The following is a 20,866-nucleotide window of genomic DNA, read 5'->3' on the forward strand; positions in this document are numbered from 1 at the left end:
TCCAACACAGAATTGTGTCACATTGGAATGGGAAGTTTTAGAGAAATATTAGACTCTCCTAGTTAGCCTGTGAGGGAAGGGAGCCTGGACAAGTGTTTCTCAAAGCTATTGTGAATTCCTTGAATCTAGCTTGCACGAGATGACCTTGGTGGCCCTTCTGAGGCCCGGAGGGAAAAAAAAATCTTCATGTGATCCTTTGTGCTGCACTAATAAAACACCTGAGCTTGGATACTTCATGAAGAAAAGGTGTTGTTTTTGTTTGTTATAGAGGCTGAAAAGGCAGATGCCAAATGGAGACCTTCCAGTGTGTTCTGCTTCATCAGAACATGATGGCTGACATCACATGGTTTGAGTGTGTATCCAGTAAGTGCGGAGGAAGGCATATGCACAAAGTGGGCTTGTTTTATAACACCTGCTCTTCCTGTTACAAACCCAGTCCCCAGATACAATCTAATTACAACCTAATTACCTCCAGTGGTACCCACTTCCTCTCACTTTTTGGCACCGTGACAGTGGGAACAAATCTTTGGGGTCAAATCATATATAAGCTGTAGCTGGCTAGGACTATTCTCTATCAGATGGTGGATCTGAGGCCTGGACTAAGATCTCATCAGTCTTATACTCCACTCTTCACCAACTCAAAAGGCCAAGTATTAGGGACATATTTAAGTTGATTTGTGTCTTTCACCTATGAGAAATTAGTGCATCTGTGTTTACCTTGTGTGTGGGGAACCACTTGACATCATTTAGAGAATGTGAGGAAGCCTTTATGTTTCTGCTAATGCATACTGACCTCGTGTGATGGAAAGGATTTAAGAAAATGACCATGGAACACCCCTTCCTCTATTAGAGTTGTAAGGGTGTTAAGAGTTAGGAACAGAAGACCACCTTACTAGGAGTAATGCCTAAGCAGGTGTTAGGGACAAAACAGTGATGGGCTCTCTAAAATAAGTCCCCAGAGTTAACTGGATTGCTTTCCTCAGCTAGAGTAGAAATGGTGGTTTTATTTTCCTTGTGGGGCAGGACTGTTTTCTATTTACCAGGAAAAAACAGTTGCTCTCTGCAAACGGTTATGACCTAGACAGAGAAAAGCTGAGAAAATCTGGCTTTATAAGCCATGTGCTGTGTCCCAAAGTCTCCAGTTAGATGATGTTTGGGAGCCTGTAGGAGGAAAAACAATCAGGATACAGGGACACTGAAGGACAATTGTCTTCATGGAGACCTTCCTCGCCAGCTTTCTGATTGAGACTCTTCTGGATTTGAGAAGGTTGCATGTTTTGTGGGTTGCTGTAGAATATTTTAGAAACATTCACCTTCTGGAATAAAAATTCTTTATTTGTAAATATCTAGGTTCAAAATACTGTCAATGGTCTGGATTTTGATGATTGGAAAAAGAAATATCTTTCATCCAAAGGAAGCCACCATTCTGCTGAAAATGGCAAGGCAGTGAGAAATTCCTAAGAAGTTGCATTTTGATGAAGAGTGAACATGCTGGGCAAACTTGACTGGATTATTTATTCTACATCTCTGTGCCTTGCTGCTCTCTGAGGTTAAACCAAGATACTTGCCTTGGTGTCTTGGTATTTACAGCCCTCATAATCCCTTAGACTTAGCTCTCCTATTTTCAAGAAATTATCTCAGAAAATATCATCTTGCCTCCAATTGTGTGATCTTCATGACATCATCGGTGTGGGTATAGAGACATCAGCTACTGCTGAAACAGAACAGGATCTTTGGCAGTGTTGGGCTCCTTCCTTAAAGCCTCCAGTAGAGATCAGCTTTCAAGTGAACTTTACTCTTTTGTCAGGAAGAAGGCAGAATAAGGTGGCACAGCATGAAGCAGAGTCTTTATTCAGGGTGTGAGCTCCTGTTTCCAGGGACAGGGAGTGTGTTGTCCTCGGGAAATCCTGCCTTCAGTGTTTGCCTGTGTCATGGCTTATGTACAGAAAAGAAGAATGGGACATCTATAAGCAAATTCTTCCCTGTAGTCCTCCACATATTTCTTCTACCAGAGACTCCACCCTCTCTGTGACTTCTGACTAGATTGTTGTTTTGAGGAGACCAGGTCAGCTTGCATACTTGGGAGCATACACAGTAGGAACCAAAGAGTTATATACCTCTATCCATCTGAGATAAACCCTCACACAGCATCCACCCCTCTTAACTACATCCTTGAACCACCTTAACAGATTCCACTATTCTCTGGAGGCCATTATAGTGCTGTGGGTATGTCCTTATTTATTTTTCCTACTAGTTCACCTATCCCCCACTCTCCCACCTCAAATATAGCTCTTTGAAACCATTGGATAATTCCTTACTTTTTATTATCTAGTTCCAAGTCTTTGCATATAAAAAGCAATCAGTAAATATGTTTGTATAACATTGGTATTAAGGGATATAGTTACTACCTTTTGGGATTCTCTCCACCCTATAACCTTCGGCGTTTAACTGAGAATAACCACATCTTGACAACAGCAGTTGACTTTAGGCAGCTATGTTTATGTCTCTCGAGACCCGCAGTCAAAGCCAACATGATTCCTCCTAGCAGGTAGAGCATAGACTTCCTCGGGGGCAGGAACGGAGCCAGATGTGAATGACTCTTCTCTCATGCATCAGGAGAAATAGTGTGTGTGTGTGTGTGTGTGTGTGTGTGTGTGTGTGTGTGTGACTACACCCTACTCAGTCTGTATAATGTTACTTATATGCATGCTTTTAGGGCTACTTGGTATTGGATATGTAATTGATGTGTGCTTCCGACAGAAGACTATTTCTCTCAGTGTCAGCATTCCTCAGTCCCCTGTAGGTGTTTGTGTAGGGTTGAGGCCTCCTGCCCCCACCCCCCCTTCTCCATTGACATGTCAAGTGTGGCGTTCCTGTTCAGTTCACATTTAGGCACTATGTTGGTGAGACTTCGTGAGTGTAGCTTCTGTCATGGCCAGGACACACAATCTCACAGCAAACTGTTTTATGTGAATGCAGGTATGTACCCCATACATACGTGGAGGTCAAAAGAAGGATCAGAGAACCTGAGACTGGAGTTCCAGAGGGTTGGGAACCCCTCCCTGGGTGCTGGGAACTGAACCTGGTCCTCTGCAAAAATAGTAAGCACCATTAACCCGTGAGTCACTTTTCTAGCCTCTTAAGAGACCTTCCTAAGCAATGCAGGAAACCAAGGCTGCATGAAAGATGACAAGATCTCCAGCCCTGATTATATTCATATTCAGCCATAACAGTTTCAAAATTCTAAAAAGATTGGAAGGCCCTTAAAAGAAGAATGTGGTCGTGCGATAATAATTATGCCCGTTTTATCTATAACCTTATATCTGCAGAATGAAAATCACTAATCTATAAATTACAGACTAGAGACAACAGATCAGACCTAAGGATGTAGTAGTAATATAAAAGTTTTTAAAATAACTGATTGTTTTTAACTTAAAGGATTTTTTTAACTTAAAGGATGAACTACCTTTTAATTAACCTTGTGCCTTTAAACACAGTCTGCAAGTTCTACAGAACTCAGTTTTGACTTTGAATTCACCTAATGGAGGGATCAAGAACGGTGGATTCTAAGTGAGCCTCCTTTGAGCACTGTTTGTCAATAATAGTGCTTGCCACAGAGAGCTTTGTGAGGATTAACCAGGGAAAGGTATGCTAAGCCCCAGGAACACCGACTTGCAAACAGTGGGACCTAGCTAATTGACTTCTCTTTCACTCTTCTTCTTCTTTTTTACTACACTACTTCAAAGCAGAAGCTGCTTCAGAAGAGCAGGAAGCAGACAGGGAGGACTAGAGGGGAAAAAGCAGAGGAAGCCCAAATTAGACCTTGTCGAATTTGGCAGTCCAATTCCGGTGCAGTTCCCGTTGTAGCCACACGATGGCAGCACAAGCATTGTGGCCCCCTGGCTATCCAAAGCTTGGCACTTTAAATTTTCAGTTTTAAAGCTAGGGGCGCCTGGGTGTGTTTGTATTTGTGCCTGCGAAGCAAAGCTGTGCCCATCTTCAATAGTCTCAGCTGAGCTGTAACGCAGACGGACATGAAAATCTACAAGAGTTTCACAGTCTCTCCCCAAAACTCCCAATAGGAGCTTGTTAAAAAAAAAAAAAGAAAGAAAAAGAGAAAAAGCGCCCAACTTTGTATTCATTTCAAATGGGGGAGAACGTCCTTAAATCTGCAGCATCTGTTCCGCTGGGCTTGCTGTCGGTGAGCAGGTATTGCGGTTAATGAGCCACCAGCTTGCTGCTCCCAGGGCCAGGCTGGAGCAGTCAGCTGGTGTGGGGATGGGACCTGCAATCAGCAGCTGTGCACCGACATGCCCCGGGACGGAAAATGTGATTTGTGACACGGCAGCTTGGGAATAATAATGAAAACATAATTGCTCCGGGCGGATGGCTCGCTGTCTTTCTATTGCTAAGCTACTTCACCTCACAAGAGAGGAGCTGTGGTTCTCAGTTTTCATTTCTCTGGGACAACCAAAGGCACAGCCCTCAGGTATCCTGCTGCCCTCCTTGTTGAATGTTTCCTTGAATCCCTGAGAAGAGACGCGCCCCTCCTCTCCCATCCCTCCAACCAGGAAAATCTTGCCTTTGCTCTGACTTCAGCAGCAGCAGCCAGTCTGGTTAATCAGAGCCCCTGAAGTCATGGCTGTCATTTGTCCTCTGCTGCCTATTGTATTGTTGGGGTTTGCTTTGCATTCTGGGAATGTTTTTCCTCCCTAGCTCTTTCGCTTTATTTAGACTTCACACCCATGTCTCTGAAACCACTTCTCACCATGACTTTGGTCTTCTGGAGATCATTGCCTTCTGGCAGGTTATTGCCCGTGTGGCATCAAGAATGATGAGGATTCATGTCTAGAGTTTACATCTTTAAGTGACGGAGGGCAGAGGACCCCAAGGAAAATCGCACAGTTTTAATTTGATACCCCAATTGGGGAAATCCAGCCTCCTAGGTGTCACGTTTGGGATCTGAGGACCAGTGAATGAGACACTGTGGGTGATGTGTTCAGCCCTGGGGCATCTGCCGTAGAGGGATGGCGTGGATGTCCCCTGCTTATACAAATGACTCTGTGGCATTTATGCAAGAGGTTCTTGCTGCCATGGGTTCTGATGGCTGACTTTTGACAAGTGGTTCAGTTTTTAAGGTTGCATTTTTTGAGAATTCAATGCTATAAGGAAGGGGTGTTCGTACTGAAGAAGGTGGAAGCTTCTTTTCCTTTTCCCAGACTGATGATTTTGAGGCAAAACTCAAGTGGGGAGGAAGGGAGCAGGTGTCTGCAGTTGCTCCCTGTTGTCAGATTTGTGTACAGCATTTTGTATTCCTGTTATTTTTGCTTCACTTACTATTTTTTCTGTCCTGGTGTCTTGGGTTACCTTCCAAATGTATCATTTTGGGTACTGGTTGTGACTTAACCGGAACCTAGGCTAAAACAAGGCCACCGAGGACCCAGAATTCTGAATGCAAGTCCCTTAGTTCACACACACACACACACACACACACACACACACACACACACACACACACACTCAAACATCCCCACACACTCACACACTGTTGAGTCAATGGAAGGAAAGTTGAGCAGAAAATCAGTCTTTAATCAAATCTTGCCTATCATACGGTAGTTGGTGGTGCTCAAAGGGCAGGCACTGTATTTGCTAGGGTCTTCTAGGACCAAATCCCTGCCTAGTCATCGGCATTTATGTCCCACTCCAATTGTCCCAGAAGCAACCATCACCCACATTTGGGACTGACTTTAGGTGGAAGAGTCAGCAACCAGCTCCATGTTTGATTTAAGAAGGGCATGAAGCTTTGGGCTGGCAATACATTATGTGGGTGGAATGACACTTTCACCTGAAGCTATTTGTCAACATGGGTTGTCAGAGCTTGTAGTAGGTTTGGCAGCCCTGGGTAAGTGTCACATGACTGTCACACTATAAGCTGCCCTTTACTGATGACCAACTCTGAGTCACAACCCTGCTATACCTCTAAACATCCTCTTTAGACCAGACATCACAATGGAATCATTTAGAGTTCCCCCCCCAGTGATGCTTTTGTTCACACCTTCACTTAACATCCTGTTTTCACTGCCTGGAGGATAGACCTTGAGCATTCAGAAAGTTGTACGGGTGGTATGGAATGGGAGTGGTGTTTGAGAACAATTGAGTGATATGGTATTTCTTCACTATGATCTGGAGAAAGCTATCGTTACCACCCCACCCCACCCCAATTTCTGGAATACAAAAGCAACAAATGTCTTGGAGAAATTGGGACACATCCAGGTAGCTAGAACCGAAGGCCAAAATGCAGGTCTGACTCTAAAATTTCAGGTTCCAAGCAAAAGGAAAAACTGCCAAATTTCCATCCTAAACACCTCCGATTGATTGCGGGGAAAGGATGCTTCACCAAGAGGGCATTAGGGTGGCCAAAAGCAGACGAAGGGTTTCTCTGGAGTTCCAGCTTTATTGTAAAAGCTTAGTTGCTCTTGCAGAGTTACTTTATTTTCTACAAAATCAATCCTCAGGGAAGGCAGGTGGGGGCTGTTCACAGTACCTACGTGTTCCACATTCCAACTTAGCAGCTAAGCTGGCTGGTTCTTAAATCAACAAACAGAGCTGGGGCAATTCTACAAGGTTGGGCGTGAAGAAAGGGGAAGGAGGATTGTTAGGAGAAATGGCTAGAAGTCTGAGGCTCCTGGAAAATAAATTCTACTTGTAACCCCTGCTGTCTTTGAAGAGAGTTCTCTTACCTTAGGTGGATACAAGCATTAAAGATGGAGGTAGGGCATGAGTATGTTATTCGAGTTCCACGCAGCTTCTGTTTCAGGAGTCAACAGAGACTTTCTATGGCAGTCAATGAGTAAGTAGTATTTTAGACTAGAGTCCAGATGGTCATGGTCACAAGTACTCTGGTCTATAGCTAGAGTCCAAAAGAAAGCGTGTACGCACAAAAAAGAATGGATGTGACCATGATCCATCAGAAACATCATTTCAAAGAGAGGATAGTCGATCTTGGTTTGTGGGCACATTTTGCTGAGGCCTCCTCGGTTTGGCTACTACTAAGGGCAAGTTAGACAATTGGAAAATCCTCGCTCAATTCATCTTGAATTACAGGCTGGACTGAATCTTTATCATGGCTTCCATTTTTATATTCTAAAACCACTCATATAATTTATATAAACACAGAAAGTCAGAGGACAGACAAACAGCAGATGGAGACACATGAATGGTGCCGACACAGAGAGAGAGAGAGAGAGAGAGAGAGAGAGAGAGAGAGAGAGAGAGAGAAAGAAAGAAAGAAATCTTTCCAATATGGATTTTATTTCCAAGTGAGGACCTTGAGGTTTATAACAATTCATAACTAGTAAGTAGTAAAGTCAGGCAGAATTTGTATCCGGGCCTTTGGGAAACTAAAGCCCACATTCTCTAGAATGCAGCAATATTTCTAAGTAATGCTTTGAAAATAGTTTGAGGATAGCGGTCCATGCATCTATGCCTTCATTTACTTTTCCTGAGTGACTCTTGCACTAAAATACAGATAGGATTAAAATATACAAGGCAAGGGACTTTTTTTTGTTATTAATATTGCACCTAAGATTGAAGTCTGTGCAGCCGAGCACATTGCCTTGCATCCTGAAGGCAAATGTCAGGAGAGCAATTTCCCTGCGCCCCGCCTTCCCACATCAAGGAAATACTTGGCAGCACATCTAAAGTTTCTCCTTATTTTTGACCTTCCAGCTGTCTCTGTTATCACAGGATCTGGCAAGTGCCGGGAGAGTCCAATCCCAATGACACTGGCCTGGTGAAGGCCATAAATGGACTTCCTCCTGTCATTGTCTTTAAATGGCCTTTTCGGAAATATCTACAAGGTCAAAACACACACTGCAGCCCAGATGCCTATTCTCCCTGCCACTCACTTCCTCTATGATAAACTTTAGCTAAAGATGTCTTAATGTGTCTAATCATTTTTGATATCTAAGGAACAATCAAAAGGGGGCTCTTTGTGCTGCCTTTAAGAAGCTATGGTGCCAAGACCAATGTCAAGTGGTTAAAGACACATTGTGCTTAAAGGTGTATTGTCTTCTTAACAGCCTAGAAGAGTAGAAATATTCAATTATGTTTTCTATGTACAGCATATCTGTACCAGGCTGCTATTCTTCTGCATGGGATAGCCTAGGTGATCTTGTTTCAAATCTACATCTATGGAAAAACACAGACTTCAAGACTGCTATAAGTCCTGTTGTGTGCGCCAACCATTTTAGTACAGAGGATAGTGGTATTGAATGGATGAATGAAAATGGAAGAGGGCTGGAACTAACTCTCAGTGGGTCTTCTATCTACAGTCCCAAATAGTTTTGAATATATGACTAAGTTCTGTCACTTTTCCTCTTCCAATGTACACAAGTATCCACAGCTTGTAGACTATTTCAGAAGGCTGAGGGACAATAGCAACTATCTACGACATGTGTGTGGTTAATCATCTTTGAGGAATTCCAACTGAGAAATCACACAATAGTTATATGTGAGGTGTAGTGTTCCTTATGCTATATATGTGGGTCTTACTGGGTATTACATTTACAGGCAGGAAAATATGACAGTTGTCCTTTGAAAGCAACCCTGACATATTTCAAAAAGGACACAGTGCTCAGCCTGTACCGAAGCCTGTTTGTTCTGAGACTTGCCCTCTGTTTGAAGAATCATATAGACAAGAGAAGGGTTGCGTGCCAGCATGAATGAAAACTGATGCTCAGTGTGGGAAGTCAGATAGGGTCTCTCTTACTGTAGCTCTTACCTTTTGAAGAGAGAGAAGGAGGGAAGGAAGGTTGAAGAGAGTGACCAGGACAGAGGAAAATAGAGAAGGGTTCGTGGTGCAATGAAAGAACTGAAGAATGTGATAAAGAATGTCGCAAAAGGCAGACATGATGGCATAATTATAAAACCACTCAAGGTGGTGGTGCAGCCCAGTGTAGGTTATATAACCACAAAAAGAAGTTTGAGAACAACCTTTGCTTCAGTTCATTGTTTCTTCTTTGTTCCACAACCATTTCCTCAATGGAGGCTATGCACCACTAAAGGAATGCATGCAATCTATACCATTAGGAAAGTTACAATCTCAGGAAGAGAGTTAGAGAACAAAGAAACGAAACCCTCAGGAAACATCAGGTAGTCAGAGCTACTGCGTCGAATGGGCCAGTATGTTAACCTTTCTCAACAGGAGCACCCAGTTCTAAAGCTTACAGAAGTTGTACGTGTGATGTCTCTTTTATGCAGCAGTCTAAAGTAGCACCAGGCGTGAAAAATTTTGGGGGATGATTTAAAAGCTTAAAGCTAATGAATATCTTTGGATGCATTCTATGATTCTGATGAGAAACTCTAGTTTAAGTGAGCACTCTGGGCGAAGCTGTACTCTGGATCCCAAGAATTTAGCCACTTGAAATGAGAGCAGAGAAGGACTGCAGATTTGATAGAGACTTCCGGTTTGGATACAGAAGGCTAGAGAGGCAAAGCACAGCACAGGATGGGGTAGGGTAAGGAAACAGTACAGTAGTCTAGCAAAGGAACAAATCAGGAAGAATGTTGAGCATCAAGAGAAGGCTTGTGTTGACAGGTTGGCAGTAGTTAGTAGAAAGCTAGTGCGCTAAGGAAGAAGAGCAGGTAAGATACCATGGCAGCACTGCTTGGGGATTATTATGGTTTATATCTAGAGTCTTTTCCAGATACTCATATATTGAAGGTTTTAGAGGTAGAGCGTTGGAAGGTAATGAGTGCTCTGAATTCAATAATGGGTTCCTGTATGGATGGATTAGTAGTTTTATACCATTAGTGGATATGACAGTTTTTGAGGAGATGGGATCTAATCAGAAGAAACAGATTACCTCATGGGTACACTCTTTGTCCAGATCCCTGCCCCCTTTCTTTCTCTTCCTCCCTCCATTTTGACTTCTATTTTTTTCTGACCACTATTCCATCACCAGATCTCCGTTATCAAATTCTGCCTCACTGAACCAAAATAAACCATTCTCCTTTCAAATAATCTTGCCTATGTGTTTTGTCACAGCAATAAAAGGAGAATGGTTAACACAGGTGAGTTAATCCACTTTATTAGACACAAGAACGGAGTCACTGGAACTTGATAGTCAATTGCATATGAGTAAAGAAGGAGAAACTAAAGATAAAAATGAGCACTTGGAGTAGTTGATAAGTGAAGGAAATATTTATAAGGCGGGGGAGGGATTTTGCCAAAACAAAACAACAAAAGTACCCTCAAGAATTCCATTTTATTGCTACTGCAGTAAACTCCTCTTTGAATCTGAGCAGCAGAAATACCAAGTTGAGTACCATGAATCTGTAGTCATCAAACCCTGAGAAATGTCACAGTCTAGAGAACCTGGCTGCCCAGCAATGCAGCTGTGTCTGTTGGCTGATTGAAATTAGGTAGAGAAAGAGGTAGGGGGGAGGGGCAAGGATCAGGACCAAGAGTGTACCCACCCTGGTGACCTGTCACTCTAGTGTCATGTTTCTTCTGATTAGACCCCATCTCCTCACCAATCTCATATCCACTAATACTATCATAGCATCATCAAGCTAACGTGTTTGTGATGATAACTTACATCATATCTCCTAAGGGAAGAAGTAAACGTATGTCTGGAGAAGTCCATCAACATGTTTAGAAAGAAGGAGGGGCTGGCCCAGAAGAGAGAGAAAGTGTAATAAGGGGAGAATGGGAGAGACAGATTCAATCCTTTATGAGGAGACCTGGTCAGTCATGCCAAGTGCTGCTAAAGGGACAAGAAGCATAGAAGCCATGGAGTCTTGGTGTCAAATCCTAAGGGGTCAGGACACACATCTAGTCACCTGTTTCCACTGAAATCTGTTTTAAAAACAGCAAGATACACAAAAGGATGGTGAGCAGAGTAGTTGGAAGAATCGCCGAGTCTCCTTTTAGCTTGTTTATAATAACTTAGACATGCTATATTTTCTCAAGATAAAAGAACAATGTCTTGTCCATTACACTGCCTGATTGGAAGTTGAGAAAATGTGGACTCTTATTCCAGAGAAGAGTGAGCCTCAGGAGGCTCTGGCTGACTAATGACTGTTCTGCCATGATTTCTGCTGTCCCTTTTGACCACCACCATGGCTCCTGTCGCATCATTTCAATTCCCTGGCCGGTGCTATTTGCCAGCAGAATCTGCTGTCGCAGCAAAAGCTTCCTAGCTGGTTATATAAAACACAATGTGGGAAAGAGTTAATTGGCAAACAGAGTGACTATATTTGCAACCCAAGAAGGCCTGCTGTGGCTTGCTATCTGCAGAGCTAAGCAGCTTGCTGTACAAGTGATATTCGAAGCTTACTGCTGTTAATGCCAACGGGGCCACTTAACACCTCCCTGTAAATGGTCTCAAGATTAATATCTTGCCATTTAGGTTATGTTCTTTTTTTTTTCTTCCTTAGGATGAGAAATTTTCTTCATCTTTTGCCTGAGAGAAGGTCAGACTTGGCAAATCCCTGAGGTGAGAGGCCCACTGGAAAGTTACTGCATAACTACACTCCATGCTGCATGAATCACAGAGCTGGAAAACTACTCAGCAGCAAGGGAAAGACATGGCCTGTGGAATCCAAGACCCAAATTTGATCTGTAGACAGGAGTTTAACAGCCACTTAACTTAGTAGTTCTCAACCTTCCTAGTGCTGCAAGCCTTTAATACAGTTCCTCATGAGGTGATGACCGCTCCCCACCATAAAATTATTTTGTTGCTACTTTGGAACTGTAATTTTGCTACTGTTAATGAGTCATAATGTAATGTAAATATATGTGACGGTCTTAGGTCACCCTCATGTAAGGATTCTTTGCCTGCAAAGGTGTCATGACCCATAGGTTGAGAACCGCTGACTTAACACATCTCAGAACTAATGTTCTTTTATTTCTTAAGACAGGGGACACAATAACTTGTCATCATAGACTTTTGTTGGTGGGCCATTCATTCTAACCAGGCCTCTTCCCTTCCCTAATTACTGAAGAGACATGGCTTCAGCTGTGCATTCTTCAGGACTGTTCTACATCTTCATCCATGCTCTTCCCTTAGGACTCTCTGAACGTCCTGCTGCATGCCTAAGGGTTCCTTCTGTGTTCTTCTTGTACAGTTTTCTATAATAGTTTTTTCTCTCCAACTGATCAGAGAGGCAGGAAGCAAGCTCTCTGCTTTTTCTTACACACTCCCTCTAGTTAATAGCCATTATCATCTCATGAAGCACCATGCAGGTGCTGACAACTCTCAAATTCATTTCTGTAGCCTACCCGTGTCTTTTGAGATAGGGTTTGTTTCATTCACCTGCCCAGCTGGCATTTACACTGGCGTGCTCTTTAATCAACATGTATCTTATATCAACATACTTATGAGTCATGAACACCTCCTTAAGAATCTAGTTTCCTATGTTTAGCACTTCTAAATCAAGTGTACCAGGAGGATTCTCATGACTTCAGCTAGAAGGCTGGACTTCATTGTCTCTTCCTCTCTTCCCTTCTCTCTCTATACCTGTTCTCAGATGGACTCTAATTCACAAGAACCTATTCAATTCATTGATTTCTCAATGTTTTATGATCAGGTTCTGGGCTATGGATATTTCATTGCCATTCTAGAGCCACCCTCCACCTTTCTCCATCCTGTGCTATTCCTTGGCAGACTTGACATCATCAGTTCTCTAGCTGCTGTGCTTCTGCTGAGAAAATGGAGAGAAGGAAAGTCTAGGGTTAAGGGATATATCCCATGCTTGCCTTGCTTTGAGCATTACTATGCACTATAGGAATCTTCAAAAATAAGTCTACTTTATCTACATAGGAAGCCATTTTCTTGCTCCATGGCCCCAAGATACTGAACAGTCTTCTTGTGGCTTCTGTGTACCCTGGCTTGAATGGAATCTGTACTAAATATCCCTAAACTATCCTTCTTTCAAAAATTGTCTTAGGGTTTCTATGGCTGTGAAGAAACATCATGACCAGGGCAACTCTTATAAGGAACTATTTTATTAGAACTAGCTTCTAGTTCAGAGGTTTAGGCCATTATCAGTATGTCAGGAAGCATGGTGACATACAAGAAGACATGGTGATGACATTTCTACATCCAGATCATCTGGCAGCAGGAGGAGAAAGTGACCCTGGACTGGCTTAAGCATAAGAAACCTCAAAGCCCATTTGAAATGACAATACTTCCTCCAACAAGCCCACACCTACTTCAAAAAGTGCCACTACCTGAGGGCCTATGAGGGTAATTTTTATTCAAACCACCACAAAAATGCATTTTTAAAAGATTTATTTATTTATCATATATATACAAGAACACTGTAGCTGTCTTCAGATACACCAGAAGAGGGCATCAGATCCCCATTTACAGATGGTTGTGAGCCACCATGTGGTTGCTGGGAATTGAACTCAGGACCTCTGGAAGAGCAGTCGGTGCTCTAAACCGCTGAGCCATCTCTTCAGCCCAAAAATGTATTTTTTAAAACTGGTTTGAGTTTAAACCTTCTTATGTCTTTATTTGGATCAACATGGATACACAAACACAGATACAGTCATGCACATACATGTGCACATGGACATGTATATATAAAGAAAGAAGATATCTGTCTATCTCTCTATTTGTATCTATCTAATCTACCTATAATCTATATATTTATGTATCTATCTATCAACTATCTGTCATCTAGTTGTCTGTCTGTCTGTTTATTGATGGAGGGGTATAGAGAGAATAAAAACAATTCTCCTAGCTGTTCTAAACCTACTGAACCAGCCAATATAGTCGTTCTGCCAGAGTGATTATTATAAAGGATGCACTGTAGCACTGTGAGGCTAACAGGAATTCATAAACATCCAGTTTTTCACAACAATGTCTTACCATGGGATCAAATTTTCCTTTTGTCTGCCCCCTACTAATTCCTCAAAGCACATCTTCCTTTCTTCTGTAGTTTTTTCTTGCACCCCATTCAGACAGATACTACTAAATTATCTAATGCACAACTACATAATTTTTTTCCTGGGTTGGATATGAACTTTGCAGTCATGAATCAAAACTTCTGAGACTGTGACGCAGAATCCTAGGCAGACTGAGGTAATGGTTCAATGAGTTCTCAGGCTGCTCAGGTCTGAGAACCTGAGTTAGGATCTCCAAAACCCCTATAAAATCTGGATCAGGTTGCACACTCTTATAACTCCAATGCTGGTGGTAGGAGGTAGAGCGAAGGGGAAGGATCCCCAGAGATTGCTAGAAGCTCTAGTTTCGAGGAATGTGATATCCTTTCTTGTTTCTCCCAGAGAAAAGGGGCTAACCACTTTCTCTGATGAATAGTCATGTCTATTTCATTGTGGAACCACCTACAGAACTATAGAAATGGAATTTAACTCAAAAGACCTCACCAAAGAGGGAAGTAGGAACTAAATGGGGCTTCCCCTCCCCTTCCCTTTATAATTACTTCTTACAGATAAAGCTACAGCAAAATATGATTACAGGCACGTAACCATAACTCTTTTTCCTGGGCTACAAGTTTTTGATTAACTAGAATCTATCAGGAATGAGTGATACAGAAGAATTAGACCTGGTCTTGGTTCAAAGAACACCTATCTCTACCAGATATGTGACTCACAGAAGACATTAGAAGTCTTTGATCAATGCTTTCCCACAGCCTAAAGGATAGGAGCATTTGCCTCAATAAAGTGTGGAGATCTAATGGATATGGATGTGTTGTAATAGAACACTTGAAATTAAAAGGTACTCCCAAACACTGGTTTCCTTCTTCAACACCTGACAATAAGTAGAATGTGCTTTGCCATTAACCTACTCCAAGTGGTGTTAATGGATGCCATTGGACAGAACAAGAATTATGCCTGCAGTGAACTACCAAGTGTTGGTGAGCTGCCGTACTGTCCTGGGAACCACTGGCCAACGAGTCCATAACCTGTGATGAGCACATCTGTATGTCTTTGAGCTATGAGAATTTATATAAATTTGGCTAAAGAATACCACGAGTAGAATATGAGTCACTTTAGAGCCCAAGTTTCTGGCTTTGACAAGAGTCTTTCCAGTCCAATTGCAGGGTAGAGTTTATTTTTAAGAATCACTTGTGTAAGAGCTTGGAATCCTTCTCTAATACCATATTTTATTCCTTGAACTGTCCTTTCCAGGTGCTAGGTTTCCATTTCATTTAGAAATTACTCCAGACTGTGATTTTTATTCACATTTAATAATAGTCATTTTTCTTGGTATAAAAATAATGGTTAGTATTAAGTCAGTAGTTATATGATCTATATTAACCCTTTCAGCAACCCCATGACCAAACACTAGCATCTCCACTTTGTATCAGAGCATGGAAGCTTATATACACCAAACAGGCAGGGTCATTAATGTCAGTAGCTGTTTGTCTGGGTCTGTATGACTCATTCTGAAACCTGTGCTCTTAAATATGAGATCCAGCATCCACATTCAGGAGTGAACAGTTTTTCTTTTTCTGTATGTTGAGTTCAGCCTGGAAACTAGAGCAGACTTATGGTCCTTCAAAACTGCACCAAGGTGCAACAGCTGATGACTTAACGTCAACTATTGAAGTCAAAGTATTGTGAACTCAGGAATTCTATAGCAGTGTTTTCTTCAACACAGATCTTTCATATAAATCTCTCCAAATGACACTGTCAGCTCTATCTCTTTACTGGCAGATTTGGAATTCTTTCCTCCCATTTCTATGTCTTTCAAGGTTACATGAGATATGGTTATATCTCCTAAATCAGAACACTTTGATGATTCTACATCCCAAACCTTTAGCCCACATTCCACTGACTGACTGAGCAATGCTGGATAAGATACGACAAGAGTTTTTAAAGAAATACATCTGAAGTTGGCTTCAATAGACTTGTGTATTTGTGATATCCAATGATGAGTTGAAGTCTCCAGAGGAAATATTTAAGGACTTATGGCAATGCTTTAATCAACATAAGCTGCTTTCAGTTTTCTCCTACCATAGCCTGACGATGACCAACCAGACATCACCCCCAAATACCATACAAGGAAGACCATCTATCTGTGGATCAGAATTGGACCCTAACTCTATAAATAAAAGCTCATCTACCACCTGGAGATTCTTGACCTCTCACTAGGAAGTTGATATCCTCATCTATCAAAATGGAGATTGATGGGGACAAAATGTGAGATAATAATCCTGAGGATGAGAAAGATAAGAACATGTATGTTATTTATTTCAAGAGCATCAAATATTGGCTATTAGAGAGACATAGTACTTGCTATTAGAGGACTTACCATTTACAGGAGTAGACAGAGTTTAAGCAATCATACATCAATATGTAGATGATCTTTCTCATAACAAGAGAATTTCATTTAACCTCTCATCTTTCTGGGCACTCTCCAAACTATTTTACATAAATTAACCAGCTCAGTTCTAGAGGGAACCTCTGAAATGCACAGAGTAAAGTATTATCACTTCAGTTTATAGATCAGAGAGCTGAAGCACACAGATGAATTTATCCAAAATTTCTCAGCTTGTAAGTGGCCAACTCAAGATTTCATCTCAGGCACCTTACTAGGACTCTTGGTCCATTATTCTGACACTGACATAGAAGTAATTTAGGACTCTATAGAGAAATCTGTTAGAGAATGATACTGTATAGTTTGAAATATTAGAAGTCCTATCTAAAGAGGCAAGATTTAAGGTCAAGTTTAAAGAGTAAGAGCCCAATAGAAAAGGAATACGAGAGTTAGGAACAAGTACCTTGACATAGCTAGGAGCAGCAGGTGAGGTGGTTAGAAGCTGAAAATGAAGACCAAGGGGAAACTGGACCAGTCAACATGGGTCAGACCTGGCAACGTAGTAGGAAATCATGAGCTATGAGATATATTTTAAGAGAATGGACATCACTGAAGATGTGAAACAGGGCAATGAACATGGTGACTTTCTGGGTACTTGGAAAATATCAACTATTGTATTCTTTACAACTTTCTCTGCTCTAGATTGTTCTTTGTAAGGATTTCATCAGTGGTATGCAGACTTTGCAAAATTTACCCTGAGGCTAACCTGCTTCCTTCACCTTAACTTTAATCACGACACAGTCATGCTTCCAAGGGCTCTACGATATTTCTGATAACATTCTCTAGTATTTTACCTGCTGTAACTAACTGTCCATTACCTTTCAGTCAATCCCCACTGATAGCAATCTCCATATTGCCCGTCCACTTTTGTCTGCTGTAATCTTGTCCTAATCTTTCCAGTCTAGTTGGTTTATCCATGGAAATAATTATTGGTGGACCAAATTTGACCTGTGAAAATGTGAGCTTTTGATTTGCACTTGAACTTCTACCTCTCTCAGCCTTTCATTACTCAATGGCAGGATCATTCTTCTAAATAACAAGGTGGTGCAACTGATGCTCTAATTCCTCTCAGTGCAACCCATTAACCCCTCCTAATGACTTTACTTCCAGAACATGTCCTTCTCCTGCTCCCAGAACAAACCACCAGCACCTCAGCTTACCACGTTATAAACCTCCCGATGATTCATGAGGCCTCCCAATCTCCCCCCTATTGTTCTGACTCAAAAGGAATGGCCACATCTCTGAAACTCTTATCTGTTATGTTCTACTTTGTAGCATCCATTGGTTTATGGTTCCTCTAGCCATGGCTAAGTTACAGTAGTAGAGATAGGTGATGGCAGCTGAGACTGCCTGTCATACCAGTAAAAAGAAATTATCGTAAGGTTCTCTGGGGAAAAATGTGATCCATGCTCTATATAACCTTCATGGTCTGCCCCAAACTAAACACACACATACACACACACACACACACACACACACACACACATGCACACACACATGTACACACTCCTCACATATGCCATGCATATTCATCTATGTGCTTAGATTACCTCTTCTCTTCTTCTCTGCTGGTTTCTACACAACTTCTAGACTCCTTAAATAAATATGTTCTACCTCTGGGCTTTTTTTCCTGCTATCTTTGCTTCCTGTATGGCCCTTTGCTTATCCATAACTCCCAATTTTTTCATGCCGTATCACATATACCATCTAGCTTGAAAGTTCTTCCCATCTTTTCCTAGAGTAAAAATGATTTCACTTTGGTCTTGATTATTACTTTTTCTTCTTATTCTTTATTTCCATTCATAGTAAATCTATGAGGTAGTTAGCAGTATCCTGATGTCCCTACCAGAATGTAAATATCATGATAGCAAGGGCATTATTTAACTCATTGTTTGAGCTCAAAAAGGGCAAGGTATGTCATAAACATACAATAGCAAATTTTTATATGAGTGAGTATAAGTAAATAATCCATGGACTGTGGGGCACAACACCATACACCCAGGAACACTTTAGCTATGTGCACTGGCACATGCCCAGCACTTTCATATAGATTCATGTTTCCCTTCTCAGCAACTTCAGTAGAAAGGTCCCTATTCTCTCCAAGTCTTAGCATGCAAAGATAAGGATAATTCTGAACCAAGGTGCTGGGAAAGCTGCTATGTGGAGGAGCAGGAAGGAGGCTGCTCAGAGATTAGTCTGGAGGTCTGAGCTACTCCAGTGGCCTTTGAGAAACACACTGTCTCTTTAAAACAGCTCATACCATTCAGATTCTAATAATAAGCCAGTTAGGCAAGTTTTCCCAAAAATACTATGTCCAGGCTCCTTCCAGAAATCAGCTTCTGCCACAATGGGTATCCTGTTTACTGTGGGCTTTCAATACCAGAGTCCTGAGAGACATTGGAGTCCAATTCAAGTCCAGAGCATATGTGGGTGTGGCGTTTTACATTCTTTGTTAAATACTTTATGCTGTGTACATCTCAACACCCCACTAAGTATCGTGCCTTTCCAATACAGCAAAGTACACACAGCATAGATTATTTACATTCTCTCAACTGCACAGTTCAGTGGCATGTACACTTCTGTCAAACCAACATGCCTTTTCATCTTTATAACTTCATCTTGTGGAACCGAAACTCTCAATAGCTAAACAGCAAGTCTCCACTCTGACTCCCCGTATCTCCTGGAAACATATCCTTTTCTGTAGGAATCTGATGCCAGGGTATTGTGTAATGTGGGTTGAAACACTGATTATTTGCTCTATCTTGATTTTATTACTTCACTAAGCAAAAGATATTTAAGGGCTATGTATGTGCCAACCTATTCAGAATCTTTTCCTTCTTAAGGTTGAACAAAGTCCTGTGGTGTGCACTCAGACATTTTATTTATGTATGTGCTCTCTGATAAACACTCAAATAGCTTCCAATGATTAAAAACAATTATTGCTTTCAGATTCTGCTTTGAATTCTTAGGAATTTTGCATTTCAGAAGGAGAATTAGAAGACTATGTCCTCATTCTCTGTGTTTAAAGTTTGTGGGTATCTGTAAACTTTCTTAACTCCCCTTTTATGAAATATCTCTTTAGTAGAATTTTTAAATCCAGATTTAAAAATTGGCTTCAGAAAATATCACCAAATAGCTATCCTTTCACCTGGTTCCAAGTCGCCTTAGTCACTGACTTCCTTGGTTGTCCTAATGACCACTTTGTCATTGTAATGAGGTACAGGTATTCTGTCTTTCTTTCCTGTGTTTTGTTCCCTAAGTGAGTCAACTGAGGAAGCTAAGAAGGCCACATAACAATGTGAGGATTTTTGTATTTCTTCCTTCCCTGTTCTCAGTAGGTGACCAACTCATCTCCTTTACCAAACGGGAGGTTGGAGAGCTAACACTATTTCCTTGCAACCCACGTATGACCTTGTGAGTCTCTGAATGGGCTTAAGAAGACCCTGCCAATGTTAAAGACGCAGAATCATACTGTAATATTGTCTCGAAGTTTGATTGCAATAATGTGTACGTAGAGCTCTGTGCTTTGAGGTCAAAGAGAGCCCTCGGCATAGCAGTTAAAATGGCAGCAACTCCTCTAGTGTGCTCTGCTCACAATCTACTTAGTGTGACCTTGGTCAAGATACTTAACTCAGTTTGCTATCAGGCAATTCCTTCTATTACTGTATTGTTTTTTTTAAGCAGCAGTTACTTAAAGGACAATAGGCATTATCCTTCAGAATCTCAACACTCAGGAATGGCGAAGAAGGTGTTGGCTTTATGTAGGAATGGGAAGCAAGAATCTCAAGGACTTGCCATCACTGTCCCCCCTAGGTGAAGCCATGCTGCTCATACTGGAAAATATTTGGAGTCAGTTGAATAGATAGCTTGCTATTCAGATTTAAGTGTATCATGATTTGATCTAGACTCTCCAAGACCTCATTCTGGAGGCTTCTTCGTTTACGAGATAACTTCCTAAATGTAGTTCATGAATAGAGTTTTTTTTTATCAGATGTATTAAAGATACAACAATACGTCCATCATCATTCCTGAGACCTCTTAGTACTCATCAGTAGTGATGAAGCTTTGCTATGACTTGCTTTGTTTATACCTATACACATTGGTTAGGGTGCTGGAGATGGAAAGACTGAGGCTTATAGAGGTCATGTGGGTTTAACACAAAACATCTAGTCACTACATGGTGCACATAGTATGATCCTGTCAAGTTAGACCAGAAGCTGTAAGTATGGAATTGCCTATATTGCAGAGTCAGATGTGAGTGGCAGATGCATCCCCTTGTCTGTTGATAATAATCTAATGGTGTCTCTTGTGATGCCCAAATTGGACACACATCACTAACTTTAATCCCTTTAGAGGCTTAAGATCCATGGGCTAGACCTTTCCCCAACTCTAGCCATTTAGACAGAGTTCTTCAGCAAACTCCAGAAATGAAAGTGAGTTGAAACGTCCCCAGCCAAGAAACAATTCATTTGGTCTAAGATTGGGTCTTTGAGATTGGATTTTCTATG

At 41.5% G+C, this 20,866-nt stretch overlaps 1 long non-coding RNA gene across 3 annotated transcripts in view; it reads left to right on the plus strand.

The window, feature by feature from the left end:
* LOC120093668 (uncharacterized) overlaps nt 1-20,866 on the plus strand; it is a 265,733-nt gene that overhangs the window by 99,363 nt on the left and 145,504 nt on the right. For 2 of the 3 annotated variants that reach the window (XR_010053407.1, XR_010053408.1), the window contains exon 2: nt 11,443-11,501. The exons of the other annotated variant lie outside the window; for it this stretch is intronic. This is a non-coding gene — a long non-coding RNA (uncharacterized LOC120093668). The remainder of the gene's footprint in view (nt 1-11,442; nt 11,502-20,866) is intronic. 3 annotated transcript variants of the gene reach the window in all.

This window comes from Rattus norvegicus, chromosome 7, assembly GCF_036323735.1.
Source record: "Rattus norvegicus strain BN/NHsdMcwi chromosome 7, GRCr8, whole genome shotgun sequence".
Taxonomy (NCBI): Eukaryota; Metazoa; Chordata; class Mammalia; order Rodentia; family Muridae; genus Rattus; species Rattus norvegicus.